We start from the raw sequence: 18,313 nt of genomic DNA on the forward strand, positions 1-18,313 counted from the left end.
TCTGGTGTCCTTTGACAGCTCTTTTGTCTTGGCCATAGTGGAGTTTGGAGTGTGACTGTTTGAGGTTGTGGAGCGGTGTCTTTTATACTGATAACAAGTTCAAACAGGTGCCATTAATACAGGTAACGAGTGGAGGACAGAGGAGCCTCTTAAAGAAGAAGTTACAGGTCTGTGAGAGCCAGAAATCTTGTTTGTTTGTAGGTAACCAAATACTTATTTTCCACCATAATTTGCAAATAAATTCATTAAAAATCCTACAATGTGATTTTCTGGATTTTTTCCCCTAATTTTGTCTGTCATAGTTGAAGTGTACCTATGATGAAAATGACAGGCTTCTCTCATCTTTTTAAGTGGGAGAACTTGCAAAATTGGTGGCTGACTAAATACTTTTTTGCCCCACTGTATGTGATAAATCTTAAAGCACCATGATACACTGTGTCCAGAGTTCTTAAGGTACTTCCTGAGGCCTGCATCACTATCACAAGATCCTTTCTGACTGACAGTGAAAAGCAATATATTTTCTTTCCTAAAATAAAAACCCAATTTCAACTTCAGTTTCTTGGTCAATTTATTAATGTGCTGTTTAAAATTCAGCTTTTCATCTAACCAAATGCCAAGATTCTTATAGGAGGTGACCCTATCAATTTGCTGTCCTTTTAGAGTTAAAATCTGCAAGTGACTCCATCTGTCTACTTTCAGAGAAGAGGAAATCATACTTTTAGTTCTCCTTGCATTTAAGCACAAGTTTCAATTTGAAAAGTTGCCATTGAACAGCATCAAAAGCCAACTGTAAGTCCTGAAAATACTTCTCAATATTAGATGCGCTAGAATAAATACTTGTGTCATCAGCATACAGATGAAGATTTGCAGAGTCAGTCTCCCTCTGTAATTTACTGTACCATCGTGGCCAGAAGTTTTGAGTTTTGACAGAAAGTTTTGACAGACGCTTTGACAGAAATATTAATTTTCACAAAATCTGCTGCCTCAGTTTGTATGATGGTAATTTGCATATACTCCAGAATGTTATGAAGAGTGATCAGATGAATTGCAATTAATTGCAAAGTCCCTTTTTGCCATGCAAATGAACTGAATCCCATCAAAACATTTCCACTGCATTTCAGCCCTACCACAAAAGGACCAGCTGACATCATGTCAGTGACTCTCTCGTTAACACAGGTGTGAGTGTTGACGAGGACAAGGCTGGAGATCTGGAAGCTTCAAAAGGAGGGTGGTGCTTGGAATCATTGTTCTTCCTCTGTCAACCATGGTTACCTGCAAGGAAACACGTGCCGTCCTCATTGGTTTGCACAAAAAGGGCTTCACAGGCAAGGATATTGCTGCCAGTAAGATTGCACCTAAATCAACCATTTATCGGATCATAAAGAACTTCAAGGAGAGCGGTTCAATTGTTTTGAAGAAGGATTCAGGGTGCCCAAGAAAGTCCAGCAAGCGCCAGGACCGTCTCCTAAAGTTGATTCAGCTGCGGGATCGGGGCACCACCAGTACAGAGTTTGCTCAGGAATGGCAGCAGGCAGGTGTGAGTGCATCTGCACGCACAGTGAGGAAAATACTTTGAGGATGGCCTGGTGTCAAGAAGGGCAGCAAACTATGCTCTTATTTCCAGGAAAAACATCAGGGACTGACTGATATTCTGCAAAAGGTACAGGGATTGGACTGCTGAGGACTGGGGTAAAGGTTTTCTCTGATGAATCCCCTTTCCGATTGTTTGGGGCATCCAGAAAAAAACTTGTCCGGAGAAGTCAAGGTGAGCGCTACCATCAGTCGTGTGTCTTGCCAACAGTAAAGCATCCTGAGACCATTCATGTGTGGGGTTGCTTCTCAGGGAGTGGGCTCATTCACAAGTTTGCCTAAGAACACAGCCATGAATAAAGATTGGTACCAACACATTCTCCGAGAGCAACATCTCCCAACCATCCAGGAACAGTTTGGTGACGAACAATGCCTTTTCCAGCATGATGGAGCACCTTGCTATAAGGCAAAAGTGACTAAGTCACTAAGTGGCTTGGGGAACAAAACATAGATATTTTGGGTCCATGGCCAGGAAACTCCCCAGACCTTAATCCCATTGAGAACGTGTGGCCAATCCTCAAGAGGCAGGTGGTCAAACAAAAACCCATAAATTCTGACAAACTCCAAGCATTGATTATGCAAGAATGGGCTGCCATCAGTGTGGCCCAGAAGTTAATTGACAGCATGCCAAGGCAGATTGCAGAGGTCTTGAAAAAGGGGTGTCAACACTGCAAATATTGACTCTTTGCATCAACTTCATGTAATTGTCAATAAAAGCCTTTGACACTTATGAAGTGCTTGTAATTATACTTCAGTATTCCGTAGTAACATCTGACAAAAATATCTAGACACTGAGGCAGCAGACTTTGTGAAACGTAACATTTGTGTTTTTCTCAAAACTTTTGGCCATGGCTGTATACTGTATACAGTGTAAAAAGGATTGGACCTAAAATTGAGCCCTGGGGAACTCCTTTTGTTAGCCTTCGAAACTCAGATTTCATACCCTCCTATGCTACACACTGTTCTGTCAGAAAGGTAATTTCGGAACCAATCCAATACATCAACAATTAAACCAACCAGTTTTAGTCTATACAACAGCAGGGCATTGTCAACAGTGTCGAAGGCCTTCGATAAGTCAATTAAAAGTGAAAGCTGGTTGTAATTGTATTATGCTTGGCTCTAAAACCCGACTGGAATTGAGATAAAACTGAGTAACATATACTATGAAGAAAGTCTTTCAACTGCGAGTTCACCAGTTTTCCTAAACTTTTGCCAGTGCAGACTGTTAATCAGATATGGGATGATAGTTATCCAACTGGGACTGATCTCCACCCTTATGTAAAGGCAGCTTTTGATAACTCTGGACACTGCTTTCCAGACATTTGGAATCATATTACTCGCTAATGAAAGATTTAATATGTGTGAGATGGGCAGCAATGATTTCTGCACCATTTTATTTTAAAAAAGGGTTCAATTCATGCGGGCAAGCTGCTTTCTTAATATCAACTTCTGAAAGATCAATCAATCCTTCACTCTGCGGTCCAACTCATCCCAAACCATTTCAATTGGGTTGAGGCTGGGTGATTGTTGAGGCCAGGTCATCTGATGAAGCACTGCATCACTCTCCTTCTTGGTCAAATAGCCCTTACACATTCTGGAGGTGTGTTTTGGGTCATTTTCCTGTTTAAAAATAAATGATAGTCCCACTAAGCGCTAACCAGATGGGATGCCGTATCGCTGCAGAATGCTGTGGTAGCCATGCTGGTTAAGTGTGCATTGAATTCTAAATAAATTCTAAATATTCTAACTTTTATATAAAATATATTTAGATTTGTTTAACACTTTTTTGGTTACAACATGATTCCGTATGCGTTATTTCATAGTTTTGATGTCATCACTATTTATTCTACAAGTAGGTGTGTCCAAACTTTTGACTGGTACTGCATGTAAATGAGATCATCATTATTTCATTTTCAATACATTAGCAAAAATGTCTGCTTGTGTTCACTTTGTCATTATGGGGTGTCATGTCTAGATGGGTTAGAAAAACACTATTTTCATCAATTTTGAATCCAGGCTGTAACATAATAAAAATGTGGAATAAGTTAAGGGGTATGAATACTTTCTGAAGGCACTGTATCAGTGCTTCAAGAAACTCACCTGCTCCAAAAGGACGCATAGAATACAGAACTATTTGTTCGGACTGGCTGCTTTTTATCCCCCCCCCCCCCAAAAAAATATTTAAAAAAATAAAGGGGTTATCATAATAATACATAAGAAACTAAAAATCACCATCTTGGTTGGATAAAGGCAATGGCCAAGAAGGCAGAATCACTTTCCTTAAACGTAATCATATTGGAAACAAAATTGCCTTTTTTAATGCTCCATATTCATATGGTCCTACGTTTTTTGATTCTCTGAACAGCCTATTGTTAGAATTAACTAAATTCCATCTGGTTATTGGGACAGACATGAATGCCATTTTGGACATATGGGACAAATCTAATAAGACCAATGACAATTCACAAGCAAACAAGCCTCTCCAAGGTATACTCTCTGATTACAAGCTCATTTATGCCTGGAGGAGTACGTAATCCAAAAGCAAAAAAAGTAACCTTTTACTTAAACAGGCATAAAATATTCTCCCAAATCGATGTTATATTATTATCTACACCTGTATTCGACATATGACCCATATGACCTAATGATCAATCAGCTAATATAGAAATGATTGAATCTGAAACAGGAGAATTTACTATCAGAACCCAAATGAATCAGTAAAATATTCTCCCGCTTCCATAAAACAACTGTTCACCACTGATTGTAAATCCACATCAAGCCAGAATAAGTCCTTTCTAAAACAATTAAGAACTCCTCTCCTCTCCAAAGAGGAAGCCGCCTCGTTGGGAGCCCCAATCTCTTTCAATGAACTCAAAAGGGCATTGGATAGCATGCATAAAAGGCAAATCACCTGGATAGGTCTATCTGAAATGTTGGAATCAATTAGGTATTCTATTGCTCAAAATGATTTGAACACCATGTCACAAAGTTTAATTTGGGAGAGATGTGAATACAGCACCAATTTCGCTTTTATTAAAGGGGAATTTCACCCTGGCTCTGACATGGCATATAGTCATTACTATATTAACAACATTATATTGTTAACATAAACATCACCATTATCCAAACCACAAGCTAGAACTGGGACATTTTCATTTCACTGGTAGTATCAGGAAGTGTTGACTCCCCGTGTATTCGTCTGCTCATAGTGAACCACAAAGTCAGGCAAACGTAGACATACTGATACCGCCCGCTAGGTAGAGGCTTACCCACAAACTTGAATAATGGCGTTATTTACTTCGAACGACCAACATTTTTCTCACTAATGTTTGTCATCATGCCTGTGTGATGTTCTGTGCCTGGCTGTGCTAATTACAAACAAGTGTGAAAATTAGTTACCTTTCACTGTTCTACCTACCAGAGATTCACCAAAATTCTGCTAGTGGCTTGTGGCTATCAATAATGATGCGGTGACCAAAGATTATCAGAGGGATTTTCAGGCTGAACTGATGGGGACAGCTGAGAAGTGATTATTATCCATTATCTTCACAACAAAACAGTCGATTCTCAAGTAGAGGTAAACTAGCTTGCTAGCTTGCTTGCTAGCCTAGTTGGACTACTGTAGCTGGGCGAGTTAGCTAGCTAGCTAATACAGTCCTGTATTGAAATCTGAAAGCCATCAGCTAAATCATATAGCTTTTTTTTGACACACTGTCAATCAATTTTGTTTATGCCATGGTTGTCACTTCTAGACTGATAGCTACCTTTGTTCTATGTTTGACTGGTGTTAACTAACGTAAGTTAGCCAATGTTACTCTTATTTGGTATCAATTTGGTAGCCATGTATTCCACCCTTGTCTGGAAAACACTCCGTTGCTAAAAATAGAATTGTTGATATAGCTAATTCACTCTCTGTTTGTGCGTTGGTAGCAATGATGCTTGTGTCTAAATCGTCTGTGGTTGGTTAGTTGGTTCTCAACCAGTCTCAGCTGGCTAGCACCTCTACACTACTTAGATACGTGTCATTTGGGATTAAGAAGTGAGTATAAGCAATGCCCACTAATAGAAAGAGTGTGTATAGATATGGCTTATACCTGTGTATACCCTCCACTACACCACTGGCCCTTTGTGTTTGACAAGAAGTGCCCCCTCCTACATGAGTGCGCTGGTATTACAGTTAGTGTCCTTTCAGAATCATGAACCTGTTACACAGACTGAAGGCCTATAGGTTCAGCACTGCGCAAACATATCTATACTAGATATTAACAGGGGCGCCACTTTGGTTTTAGAAGTAGGGGGGACATAAGCTCCCTCAGAATTTGTTTGATCATCTAAAGCTCATTTCCTGCATTTTTACATAATCCAATATGCAGTCTCTATTTACAGTAGAATAAAAAGTCAGCAAATATGCCCACAGTCACAAGTGATTAAAGAGACGGAACTAGATCAAAGGTAATTCAATAATAAATATTGTGTTGCATCTTTAACCAATACCCTAACAAATGAACAACTCTTGAAAAAATACAAAGACTTTTGGTTGTCTTTATGAAGACATCCTCTATATCAACTTTCAGCCGGACCGACCAGCCAGCCAGATCCCCAACAGTCTATCCTGGCCTGCTGAGGAGTGACGGACTCCATCCTATTTGGAGGGGTGCTCTCATCTTATCTATTAACATAAACAGGGCTCTAACTCCTCTAGCTCCACAATGAGATAGGGTGCAGGCCAGGCAGCGGGCTGTTAGCCAGACTGACAGTTTAGTGGAGTCTGCCACTAGCACAGTCAGTGTAGTCATTGAAACCGTGTATGTGCCTCGATCTAGGTTGAGAAAAACTAAATATGGGGGTTATGGCTTTAGCAATCTCACTGGAATAAAGACCTCCTCCAATCCTGTCATTGTTGAAAGAGATTCTGATATCTCAAAATAGATCCCTCACTTCCAAGGCAGTCATAGTCAATTAACTAATCACTGATCATAATCTTGATGTGATTGGTCTGACTGAAAGATCGCTTAAGCCTGATGAATTTACTGTGTTAAATTAGGCCTTTCCTCCTGGTTACACTAGTGACCATATCCCCTGCGCATCCCGCAAAGGCGGAGGTGTTGCTAACATTTACAACAGCAAATTTCAATATACCCCCCTAAAAATGACTGCGCTTTCATCTTTTGAGCTTCTAGCCTACTCAATCACTTTTTATAGCTACCTCTTGGGCTGTATACAGTGTTCTTCACTGAGTTCACTGAATTCCCTCTCCGACTACCCGGATAAAACACTAAATAAACTTCAGTTAGTGCTAAACACAGCTGCTAGAATCTTGACTAGAACCAAAACATTTGATGATATTACTCCAGTACTAGTTTCTCTACACTGGCTTCCTGTTAATTAAGGCTAGGGCTGATTTCAAGATATCACTGCTATCCTACAAAGCATTACATGGACTTGCTCCTACCTATCTCTGCAATTTGGTCCTGCCATACATACCTACACATATGCTATGGTCACACGACACAGGCCTCCTTATTGTGCCTAGAATTTCTAAGCAAACAGCTGGAGGCAGGGCTTTTGGAATGGTCTGCCTATCCATTTGAGAGACACAGACTCTGTCTCGACCTTTAAAGACTCATCTCTTCAGTAGGTCCTATGATGGAGTGTAGTCTGGCCCAGGGGTGTGAAGGTGAGCGGCAAGGCATTGGAACAATGAACCGCTATTGCTGTCGCTGCCTGGACAGCTCTCCTCTCTCCACTGGGATTCTCTTCCTCCGACCCGATTACAGGGGCTGAGTTACTGGCTTGCTAGTGCTCTTCCATGTTGTCCTTAGGAGGGGTGCGTCATTGAGTGGGTTGAGTCACAGACATGATTTTCCTGTTGTTATTTTTTTGCCCCCTCAGGCTTGTGCTGTGGAGATCTTTGTGCACTATACTCAGCCTTCTCTCAGGGTAATAAGTTGTTGGTCGGTCAAATCAAATCAAATCAAATGTTTTTGTCAGATGCGCCGAATACAACAGGTGTAGACCTTACAGTGAAATACTTACTTACAGATCCTTAATCACCGGTGAAGTTTTAAGAAAATACCTAAAAAATTAAAATTAAGAAAAAAGTAAGAGATAAGAAAAACAAATAATTAAAGAGCATCAGTGAATAACAATAGCGGGGCTATATACAGGGGTACTGGTACAGAGTCAATGTGCGGGGGCAACGATGTTGAGGTAATTGAGATAATTACGTACATGCAGGTAGGATTGTTAAAGTGGCTGAACGTAGATAGTAACAGAGTAGTAGCAGTGTGGGAAGGGGTGCAAATATTCTGGGTAGCCATTTCTTTAGCTGTTCAGGAGTCTTATGGCTTGGGGTAGAAGCTGTTTAGAAGCCTTTTGGACCTAGACTTGGCGCTCCGGTACCGCTTGCCGTGCGGTAGCAGGAAGAAGTCTATGACTAGGGTATCTGGAGTCTTGGACCATTTTTAGGGCCTTCCTTTGACCCCGCCTGGTATAGAGGTCCTAGATGGCAGGAAGCTTTCCCATGGTGATGTATTGGGCCGTACGCACTACCCTCTGTAATGCCTTAGCGGTCAGAGGCCAAGCAGTTGCCATACCAGGCAATGATGCAACCCGTCAGGATGCTCTCGATGCTGCAGCTGTAAATCTTTTGATGTTCCGAGGACCAATGCCACATCTTTCAGTCTCCTGAGGGGGAATAGGTTTGTCTTGCCCTCTTCACGACTGTCTTTGTGTGCTTGGATCATGTTAGTTTGTTGTTGATGTGGACACGAAGGAACTTGAAGCTCTCAACCTGCTCCACTATAGCCCTAGCGATGAGAATGGGGGCGTGCTTGGTCCTCTTTTTCCTGTAGTCCACAATCATTTACTTTGTCTTGATCATGTTGAGGGAGAGTTTGTTGTCCTTGCACCACATAGTCAGGTCTCTGACCTCCTCTCTATAGGCTGTCTCATCGTTGTCAGTGATCAGGCCTACCACAGTTGTGTCATCAGCAAACTTAATGTTGGTGTTGTAGTTGTCCCTAGCTGTGCAGTCATGAGTGAACAGGGGGTACAGGAGGGGACTGAACACACACCCCTGAGAGGCCCCCATGTTGAGGATCAGCATGGCGGATGTGTTGTTACCTACCCTTACCACCTTGAGGCGGCCCATCAGGAAGTCTAGGATCCAGTTGCAGAGGGAGCTGTTAAGTCCCAGGGTCCTTAGCTTAGTGATGAGTTTAGAGGGCACTTTGGTGTTCAATGCTGAGCTGTTGCAATTAATAGCATTCTCACATAGGTGTTCCTTTTGTCCAGGTGGGAAAGGGTAGTGTGGAGTGCAATAGAAATTGCATCATCTGTGGATCTGCTGGTGCGGTATGCAAATTGGAGTGGGTATAGGGTTTCTGAGATAATGGTTTTGATGTGAGTCATGACCAGCCTTTCAAAGCATTTCATGTCTACAGACTTGAGTGCTATGGGTCGGTAGTCATTTAGGCATGTCACCTTAGTGTTCTTGGGCACAGGGACTATGGTGGTCTGCTTGAAACATGTTGGTATTACAGACTCAGACAGGGAGAGGTTGAAAATGTGTAGTGAAGACACTTGCCAGTTGGTCAGCGCATGCTCGGAGAACACGTCCTGGTAATCCATCTGGCCCTGCGGCCCTGTGAATGTTGACCTGTTTAAAGGTCTTTCTCGCATCGTCTGCGGAGAGCGTGATCACACAGTCATCCGGAACAGTTGATGCTCTCATGCATGTTTCAGTGTTACTTGCCTCGAAGTGAGCATAGAAATGATTTAGCTCGTCTAGTAGGCTCGTGTCACTGGGCTCTCGGCTGTGCTTCCCTTTGTAGTCTGTAATAGTTTGCAAGACCTGCCACATCCAACAATTATTTGACCCTGCTGGTCGTCTATGAACGTTTGAACATCTTGAAGAACAATCTGGCCTTAATGGCCATGTACTGTTATAATCTCCACCCGGCACAGCCAGAGGAGGACTGGCCACCACTCAGAGCCTGGTTCCTCTCTAGGTTTCTTCCTAGGTTCCCGCCTTTCTATGGAGTTGTTCGCTGACACTGTGCTTCTACAGCTGCATTGCTTAATGTTTGGGGTTTTAGGCTGGGTTTCTGTATAGCACTTTGTGACATCTGCTGATGTAAAAAGGGCTTTAGAAATAAATGTGATTGATAGTCAATAACTAAATTCTTTCCCAACCCAATTCCCTTCCCAGTTCATACCATTTTTTTCATTTCCAAGGGAAAGGTTTGAAGAAAAAAAAAAAACCCACATACAGTACACCTCAAATATACACTACCGTTCAAAAGTGTCACTTAGAAATGTCCTTGTTTTGAAAGAAAGACATTTTTGTCCATTAAAATATCATCAAATTGATCATAAATACAGTGTAGACATTGTTAATGTTGTAAATTACTATTGTAGCTGGAAACGGCACATTTTTTTACGGAATTTCTACATAGGCGTACAAAAGCCCATTATCAGCAACCATCACTCCTGTGTTCCAATGGCACGTTGTGTTAGATAATACAAGATAATCATTTTAAAAGGCTAATTGATCTTTAGAAAACCATTTTGTAATTATGTTAGCACATATGAAAACTGTTGGTCTGATTAAAGAAGCAATAAAACTGGCCTTCTTTAGACTAGTTGAGTATCTGGAGCATCAACATTTGTGGGTTCATTTACAGGCTAAAATTGTCCAGAAACAAATTTCTTCTCAAACTTGTCAGTCTATTCTTGTTCTGAGAAATGAAGGGTATTCCATGGGTGAAATTGCCAAGAAACTGAATATCTCGTACAACGCTGTGTAATACTCTCTTCACAGAACAGCGCAAACTGGCTATAACCAGAATAGAAAGAGGAGTAGGAGGCCCCGGTGCACAACTGAGCATGAAGACAAGTACATTAGTGTCTAGTTTGAGAAATAGACACCTCACAAGTCCTCAACTGGCAGCTTCTAGGCAGAAGAGTGAAGAGGCATCTCCAGGAAGCTGGCCTTCTAGGCAGAGTTCCTCTGTCCAGTTTCTGTGTTCTTTTGCCCATCTTAAATATTTTATTTTTGTTGGCCAGTCCGAGATATGGCTTTTTCTTTGCAATTGCCTATAAAGCCAGTATCCCGGAGTCGCCTCTTCGCTATTGACCTTGAGACTGGAGTTTGCGGGTACTATTTAACTTCTTAAGGTATAGGGGGCAGCATTTTCACTTTTGGATAAATAGCATGCCCAATTTCAACTTCCTGCTACTCATGCCAAGAATATAAGATATGCATATTATTAGTAGATTTGGATAAAAACACTCTGAAGTTTCTAAAACTGTTTGAATCATGTGTGTGAGTATAACTGTCATGTATTGTCATTTTATGTCTTGTTCCTGTTCTTTCTCTTCACTCTGTCTCCCTCTGCTGGTCGTATTAGGTTACCTTCTCTTTCTCTCCTCCTCCAGCTGTTCCTCATCTCCTCTAACTACCTCGTTCACCCTTTTCCCACCTGTTCCCTTTTTCCCTCTGATTAGGTCTCTATTTCTCTCTCTGTTCCTGCTTCTTTCTTTGTCAGATTCTCGTTTGAGTTTCTCATGCCAGAACCAAACTATCGTCTCATTTGCTTCACCCTTGTCCCGTCCTGTCGGAATCTGCCTGGCAAGTGCATCCTGTACTCAGCTAACTGTCTTATCGTTGGTACTGTGTCCAGTTCATCTGATGCTACGTGAGATCAGGTACCTCTGTTCCTCTACGACCCACGCCTACCCAGAGAGACCTGCAGCCTGTCGCCGCTACCCAGCTATTCTCCTCTGCTGCTAAGAAGGGGGCTCTTTTGTATTATCAGAAGGACTTTTTGTTTAATTTGTCGCCCTCTCTGCGGGTTGTCTATTTTGCCATTATCTACATCTGAAGAGGATCTATGTCTTCCATGTGTTTACATTAAAGGACTCTGTTTTTGGTAAACCGCTTTTGGGTCCTCAATCAAGTGCATAACAATAACAGAACTTTTGTAGCAGGTAAAACCCCAAGGACTAACCGTTCAGATGTTTTTTTTTGAGGTCTCTGTCTGTTCATTGAGTTCTCATTGGCAAACGATGGTTGAGGTTATTCATTTGTGCAATGAAGAAGTACGGCCATCTAGGAACTGCGTAACACTGTTGAGAGTTGCGCAAGACTTGAAAAGTAGCTTGGTTTTTTGTGTTCCTGTATTGAACACAGATAGACCCGTCTTCAATTTGATCGATTATTAACGTTTAAAAATACCTAATGTTGAATTACAAAAGTAGTTTGAAATATTTTGGCAAAGTTTATTGGCAACTTTTGAAATATTTTGTAGTGAAGTTGCGCATTTTGGAAGCTGTTTTTTTCTGGATCAAACACGCCAAATAAATTGACATTTTGGATATATATGGACGGAATTAATCGAACAAATGGACCAATTGTGATGTTTTTCTGACATGTTGGCTGGATTCACAATGAGTGTAGCTTTAATTGAGTATCTTACATGTGTGATTTAATGAAAGTTTTGATTTTTATATAATTTTATTTGAATTTGCTGCGCTGCATTTTCCCTGGCTTTTGCCCAAGTGGGACACAAGCGTCACCTATACCATAAGAAGTTAACGAACTGCCAGTTGAGGACTTGATTACACAGTTCCTTCAGATAACAGTCTCTTGTATCAACATTTCCAAGCAAACAAAAACAGGGAGAAGGGAGAATCTGTAGACCTGCTGATAAAATAACATACTCTTTGCCAGAATTCAGCCAGCCTTTACAAGACCATAACATTTGCAAATACAGTATGTCCCCTGTTGTGTTTCAAACACCTCCAGCACAGGAATGACATTTCTGAGTGCATGTAATTCAGTTTCACTGGCATATAGTACGTTCTATGGATGGTCTTAATTTATGCAGTAATTTATGTCTGAGATTATATGGACATGACTAGGCATTCAAACATACAGTATCTGTATTCATTCATCATCATCAATAGCTTCTTCCAGGTCTTCATCACATTTTAGTTGTACATGTTTTGTGTCATCAGGAAAAGCATCTATCAACCCTTGTTAGAGTTTTGAAATCAACTTTGGAGGTTTGTCAGACTGCCTTAAAATCTGATCCTCCTAAAATTAGATGTGACAAAGAATTACCTTGGTGTACTTTTATACATTATATTATACAAGAATAGAATCAATGATTCAAAAATTAAAATGACCATTATTCCCAGATCACAGACTGTAGCTCTAAATTTAAGCTGCTGTCCTGTAGCCACTTTAGGTCTACCCATCAATTCAAGGTGGAACATTCACTGACATTGTTAATACCCTGCGAAATTCACCTGAGCTCCGTAGACTGGTGTTCCCTGGCTGTCTGATCCTGCTGCGACCCCTGTCACCATCTGGTCCTGCTAAGACATGATGAGCATAGTGTTGTGTACTGACTGCACTAGAGGACTGCCTTTCCCTGTGGACTTGTGGTTTCTGACAGAGATCAGTGCGGTCAGCATTTTTCATGCTGAAGGCGGTCAGACAGACGATTTTGGGGATGACAACATTTTTGTTGTCCCACAGATTATTTGGAGACAGTCCTCTTTCTGCTTTGTATGCGTTAGCTTACCTGTTGTATTAAAAGCACATCTTTTTCCACATTATTCACACACTCAGATTTCGCTGCTTCAACTCCAGTAGCCTACCTCTCCTGGTTGAGCGCGAGAGTAGGCTAACCTACATGGGCAAATAATCATGTGGCAGTTAAAAGAAACTACTATTAATGTTAATTTGAAAGACTCTAATATGATGTTTTATTTAGATACAAAGTATATGTACCCTGGTTTAATGTTCATTGTTCATTTGTTTATTTTTACATGGCAGATTCTTTGTCCATAGTGGGTGGAGAACAAAGCCCTCTTCACATTGTTTAAGATATAATTTAAATATCATTTAGAAATTATTAGTAAGTGTAAAAACAAAAAAGCAATACATAACTTTTGATCAAATAATACATGTATCTCGATATGTAATACTGTTAGGTTTTTGTACTCTTGTTTGTATATTTCTGTTTTTGGATTTGTTTTGTTCATAATAATAATAATTTCAAAAAATAGCAGTCAAGCACTCAAGCTAACTTGATAGCAACATCCAGACACAAATGAGAGAACAGCTCTGTTACGTTCCCCAGTTTCTGTGTTGTGGGTTGTGCATATGTATGTGTGTATTTCAGGAAATGTCTTCCTGGATTCCCCCAAGCAGCTGATTGGTTGGCCCCATTGCAGATTGGCGCTCTGATCCCACCCTCTCGTTAGGGGATACAGCTGTCGGCAATTACAAACTCCTTCTGCAGCTGGATAAAAGCCAGTGTCCCTTTGTGGAAGAGAGAGCTTCTTGGATGTCCTGAGTTGGTTGTTGCACAGAAACAGTTTTGTTGAAGGTAGTGTGTGTGTGTGTGTGTGTGTGTGTGTGTGTGTGTGTGTGTGTGTGTGTGTGTGTGTGTGTGTGTGTGTGTGACAATGTTCTTGATTGTTCACTTTAAGTTTGTATTCTGTTTCATTTGTTCCAAGTGGGAAGATACCTTGGGAGTGCTTAGGCAAGAGGCCTGCGGGTATATATATATATATCCGTACTCTGTCAATGCACACTAGGTAAGACCTGGGTGGACCAGGTGGCGATAAGGTTAGCTAAGTAGTGGGTAGGCAGGTAAGGTAGGAGAGAGGACTCTAACTTGTACTTTCTTTGCTTTTGCTCTGGCCCCTTTTCCCCAAATTACTGTGTTAAGGAAATAAATTCCCAGTAAATTATAATATTCTCTGCCTCTGTCATCCTTACTCGCACCTGCAATCACATACCTCTTTCACTCCATGGGGAGTTGAGTGTTGCAATCCTCCAAGAGGCGTGTGTATCAAGCTCACTGAACATTACTCGCCCTAACAGAGCTGGTTAGGCCGCTATGTTATCCAGAGCAACTGTGCTGTACGAATGTCCATTTGTACATTCAGAGCGTTTTGCTCTCGGAGCGTTCAGAGCGCACACTGGATACTCTGGCCGATGAGTAGGGTTGATCCGAATGTTCTGACCTCAGTCAAGCACCCAAGCTAACATTGGCTAGCTTGCTAGCTACTTCCAGAGCTGGTTAGGCTGTTTTCATGTTATTCTGAGGGTTGATGACTTACTGTGCTGCTGGCAACAATTGCATTCTTTTTTTTTGCCGGCTTTTACTGACACCGTCCATATTCAACTGGTGTTGAGGGTTAGTAAATTCATCCGTTATTCTGCGCTCTGGCACACTGGGACAAGTGCTCTGAAACGGAGGTAGACTGAATTTATGAACACACCCAAAATGTGTTCAGGTACATCAACTGACGAAAGCTAGCCAAGTGAATTTACTTTTGAAATGAGACAAAACAAAGGCTCCAAAACATTTCCATACAAATAACAGCTGTTAGTGATTTGAGGTGGCTATTATGACAGACATAAAGAGGCTAAAACTGACCTGCAGTTACCTTGCCAGCTACATCAGCCAACTAAATAGTAGCCACTTTCTGCTCTGCATTTACAACTCGGTGAAAGAGCGCCACACACACACTGAACTATGCTCAACTCTCCCGTGCTGGTCCAGCCAGCCTTCCAGAAGCTTTGCCTTCACACAGCCTGTGGTGTCTGTGCTGCCCTAAATCCAACTTGCTGAACACTCCAAACAGCCTATCCGACTGCTCAAAGGCATCCACATGATCCTAAAGCTCACAGTTGCCCGCTTTTTGTATAACATTGCAATGATAGAACTGGGGGGAAGACCCTCTGTCCCCAGTGAAAGTTGCAGCCCTGGATAAAAAAGCTGTTAAAATATTAAGGTTTCAAGAAAGGAGTGTATATATTTGGCCTGGCAAAACCGTTTAATCTGCTGACTGAGTGTAAGCTGATCTCTTTTACTCTGCTGGTCTCGAAGAAATGATGAATCCTCACTGTCCAAGACAGAGTAAATATATCCGACACAGAGATAAGACCAAGACACTCAATATGTGGTCTCGAGACCGATACAACACTGGATTGAGGTGCCATTTCTCTTCAATCTCCCATACACATCAATTGTTGTGTAAGAACTGCCTTCCTAAGACTTTTCACACCTTCTTTAGCCCCCCAGCCCGTTCACTTTGTTGACTGATCTTTCCTCTCTAAAGCAGCTCCCAATGTCCCCCCCATTGTCCCTAAACTAGCTGGTCCCATTCGATTGATACCATTACCAACAAAGTAATGTTGCCCTACGTCTCGTCCACTTTCCAGGAGATGTCCAGTACCAGCAAATCTTCTGCAAGAGGACCAAACAGTTGGTGGTTAAGAAGCCCTACACCACTTTCAGGCAGTTTTATCCAGCTGGCCGCTCACCGCAGACCGGACAAGCCCATCAAAGCAGAAAGAGTCTCAGTGTAACGGCTTTCTTCCTCCGACGAGGAGGATCAGTAAGGATCGGAGGACCAATGCGCAGTGTGGTACGTGTTCATGCTCTTTATTAAAACAAGCGAATACTGAAACAAAACAATAAACGACACGCGAAATAACTAACCGAAGCAGTTCCGTGTGGAACACACAGGAGTGACACGTCTTGCACTGAGATGCAGTGCCTTAGACCGCTGCGCCACTCAGGAGCAATGTAGTCCCTTGAGAAACCCAACTACCTATTACAAAATCCTGTGTGATCATGTGATGTATTTCTTACTTTTGTTTTTATCTTGAGGGCAGCCCATGGGTACATGTTATATACACTTAATATATGAATTGTTATGAATATTGTACCTGTACCCCCCCCCCAAATTGTATTTATTTATTTTGTCACCAATTTGTTTTTAGGTCTGACAGAGTTTCGGGCAGAGGTTCAGGTAGAGATGCAGGGGCAGCAGGTAGAGTTGCTGGTGGGGCAGCAGGATTGGAATTGGTACATTTAGATGGCGGTGGTAGACCTGGGAGCTGAAAGATATACATTACAGGTGGTTGGATTAGTGATCCCAGACAGAAACAAAGAAGCCATATGTATGAGGGAAAAATGGGAAAGATAAGATGGCTGGGGACAGAGAAAAGGTTGCAATTTTGGGAGGGACATCAGTTAAACTAAGAGGGGTAGTTTAAATAGGGAATGGTGCATCAGGTAGAGTAGCAGGTCGGACAGTAGCTGGTTTACAGGCTGGAGAGGTTGAGGAAGCCACAGAAGGGGCATTAGGAGGAGTGAGACAAAGGAGAAAAAGTTGCAAGAACATTTGATTAAATTAATCATGCAAATTAATCTGCAAAGAACAAAAAGCAGAACTTACTGATGGATATAGTCGATTGGTATGTTGGCTCAGTGTTCTGTCACAACAATTGTCACATCTTCTCCGGCATGCGGCGTCACCAGCTTCCTAACCACTGGTCCTGGCAACCTATCTTTACGCACACCTGCGTCTCAGTATCAACAGTCACACCTGGACTTCATTACTCCCTTGATTGCGAACCGCTGTTATAAGTTTTGTATCATTCCATGTTTGATGTTATTAAACTCACTAACTGACTAATCTGGATCAAGACGCACTGCTGTGGCAGGGTTACTCTTTAGTTTTTGCAGAGGTATATTCTACCTCTTCCAGGCTGAGAGTGATTCAGCAAAGGAACAGCTGAGTTCTGAGTTCTGCAGAGAAACAACAGCGCTCTGTGGGGAAGGAGTTTGTGGCTTGAGTGTCAAAGCCTGTTATTGATGTTTTGCTGGATGGACTTCTGTAACAGAAAGGGATTATTGCCAATGATGTGAATGCAGTGAAGGGGATTTGTGTGAGGGAAGAGAAGGCACCTGACGTCATTGACATGGTGCTGAAGAAAGGAGCTGCTTCGTGTTTGAGCAGGAAGTCCTTTCTAAACAAACTGGGTCCCGCTTACATACAACGCTTGGCTTACGCTAAAACATTTGTATTGTAGTATTGTAGTTGAGTACGGCCACTGACGATCAGTATAATACTTATTCCATTGTCCAATTGAATAACAGCCACCATCGTGGAAAAGATTAGAAGTTCCCCACTGGTTGAATCAAAGTTGATATAGGACGTGTGTGTTTGTTAAACATTAACCCTCTTCGAACTGTAAAGGCCTTAAAATCACACATTGCATTTAATGTATCACTGTGAAATGGAGAATAGGTAGGAGTCAGGTGATTAGATAGTGTTACATGGACTTCCATCATCTGTTCAAGAGAAGTGCATCAGTAATTGTAATTCATTTTTAGCCCTATAGGTGGCAGCAGCGCACTGTATCCCAATCTGCTATGAACAAACAGACAATGAGAAATAGATAAATTAATCCAAGTTTATTGTGGCTTGTAACCCTTCTATTAAACCTAGTTTATAACCCCGCATAGTATAATTCCATGGTTCTATGTATTGTATGTTAAAACCAACTTGACTAAGTTAAAATATGAATTGTTGTCCCTACTATCTATTACCATTGGAGAATCTTTGAAAAAAGATTAATAAAATGTGTAACAGTAATTGCCTGTCTTCTATTCTATGGTGTTCACAAATTTTTACTTGAATACATTACTTTATACACCTTGTTACCTTTTGACTATTGAAAGGAAAAAGACAGGACAAACCGTCGACTGAGGAACACAAGGCTCTCTGCACTGAACACTACTGGTGAGTTCATGGCTTAAGTAGATTGTTATCTGTAGTTGGTACCCTGTCGTGCATTCAACACCGCCATTGAGATACAACTGTTTCATCAACTATCGTGTTG

The sequence above is a fragment of the Oncorhynchus nerka genome, linkage group LG15, assembly GCF_034236695.1.
Source record: "Oncorhynchus nerka isolate Pitt River linkage group LG15, Oner_Uvic_2.0, whole genome shotgun sequence".
NCBI classification, from domain to species: Eukaryota; Metazoa; Chordata; class Actinopteri; order Salmoniformes; family Salmonidae; genus Oncorhynchus; species Oncorhynchus nerka.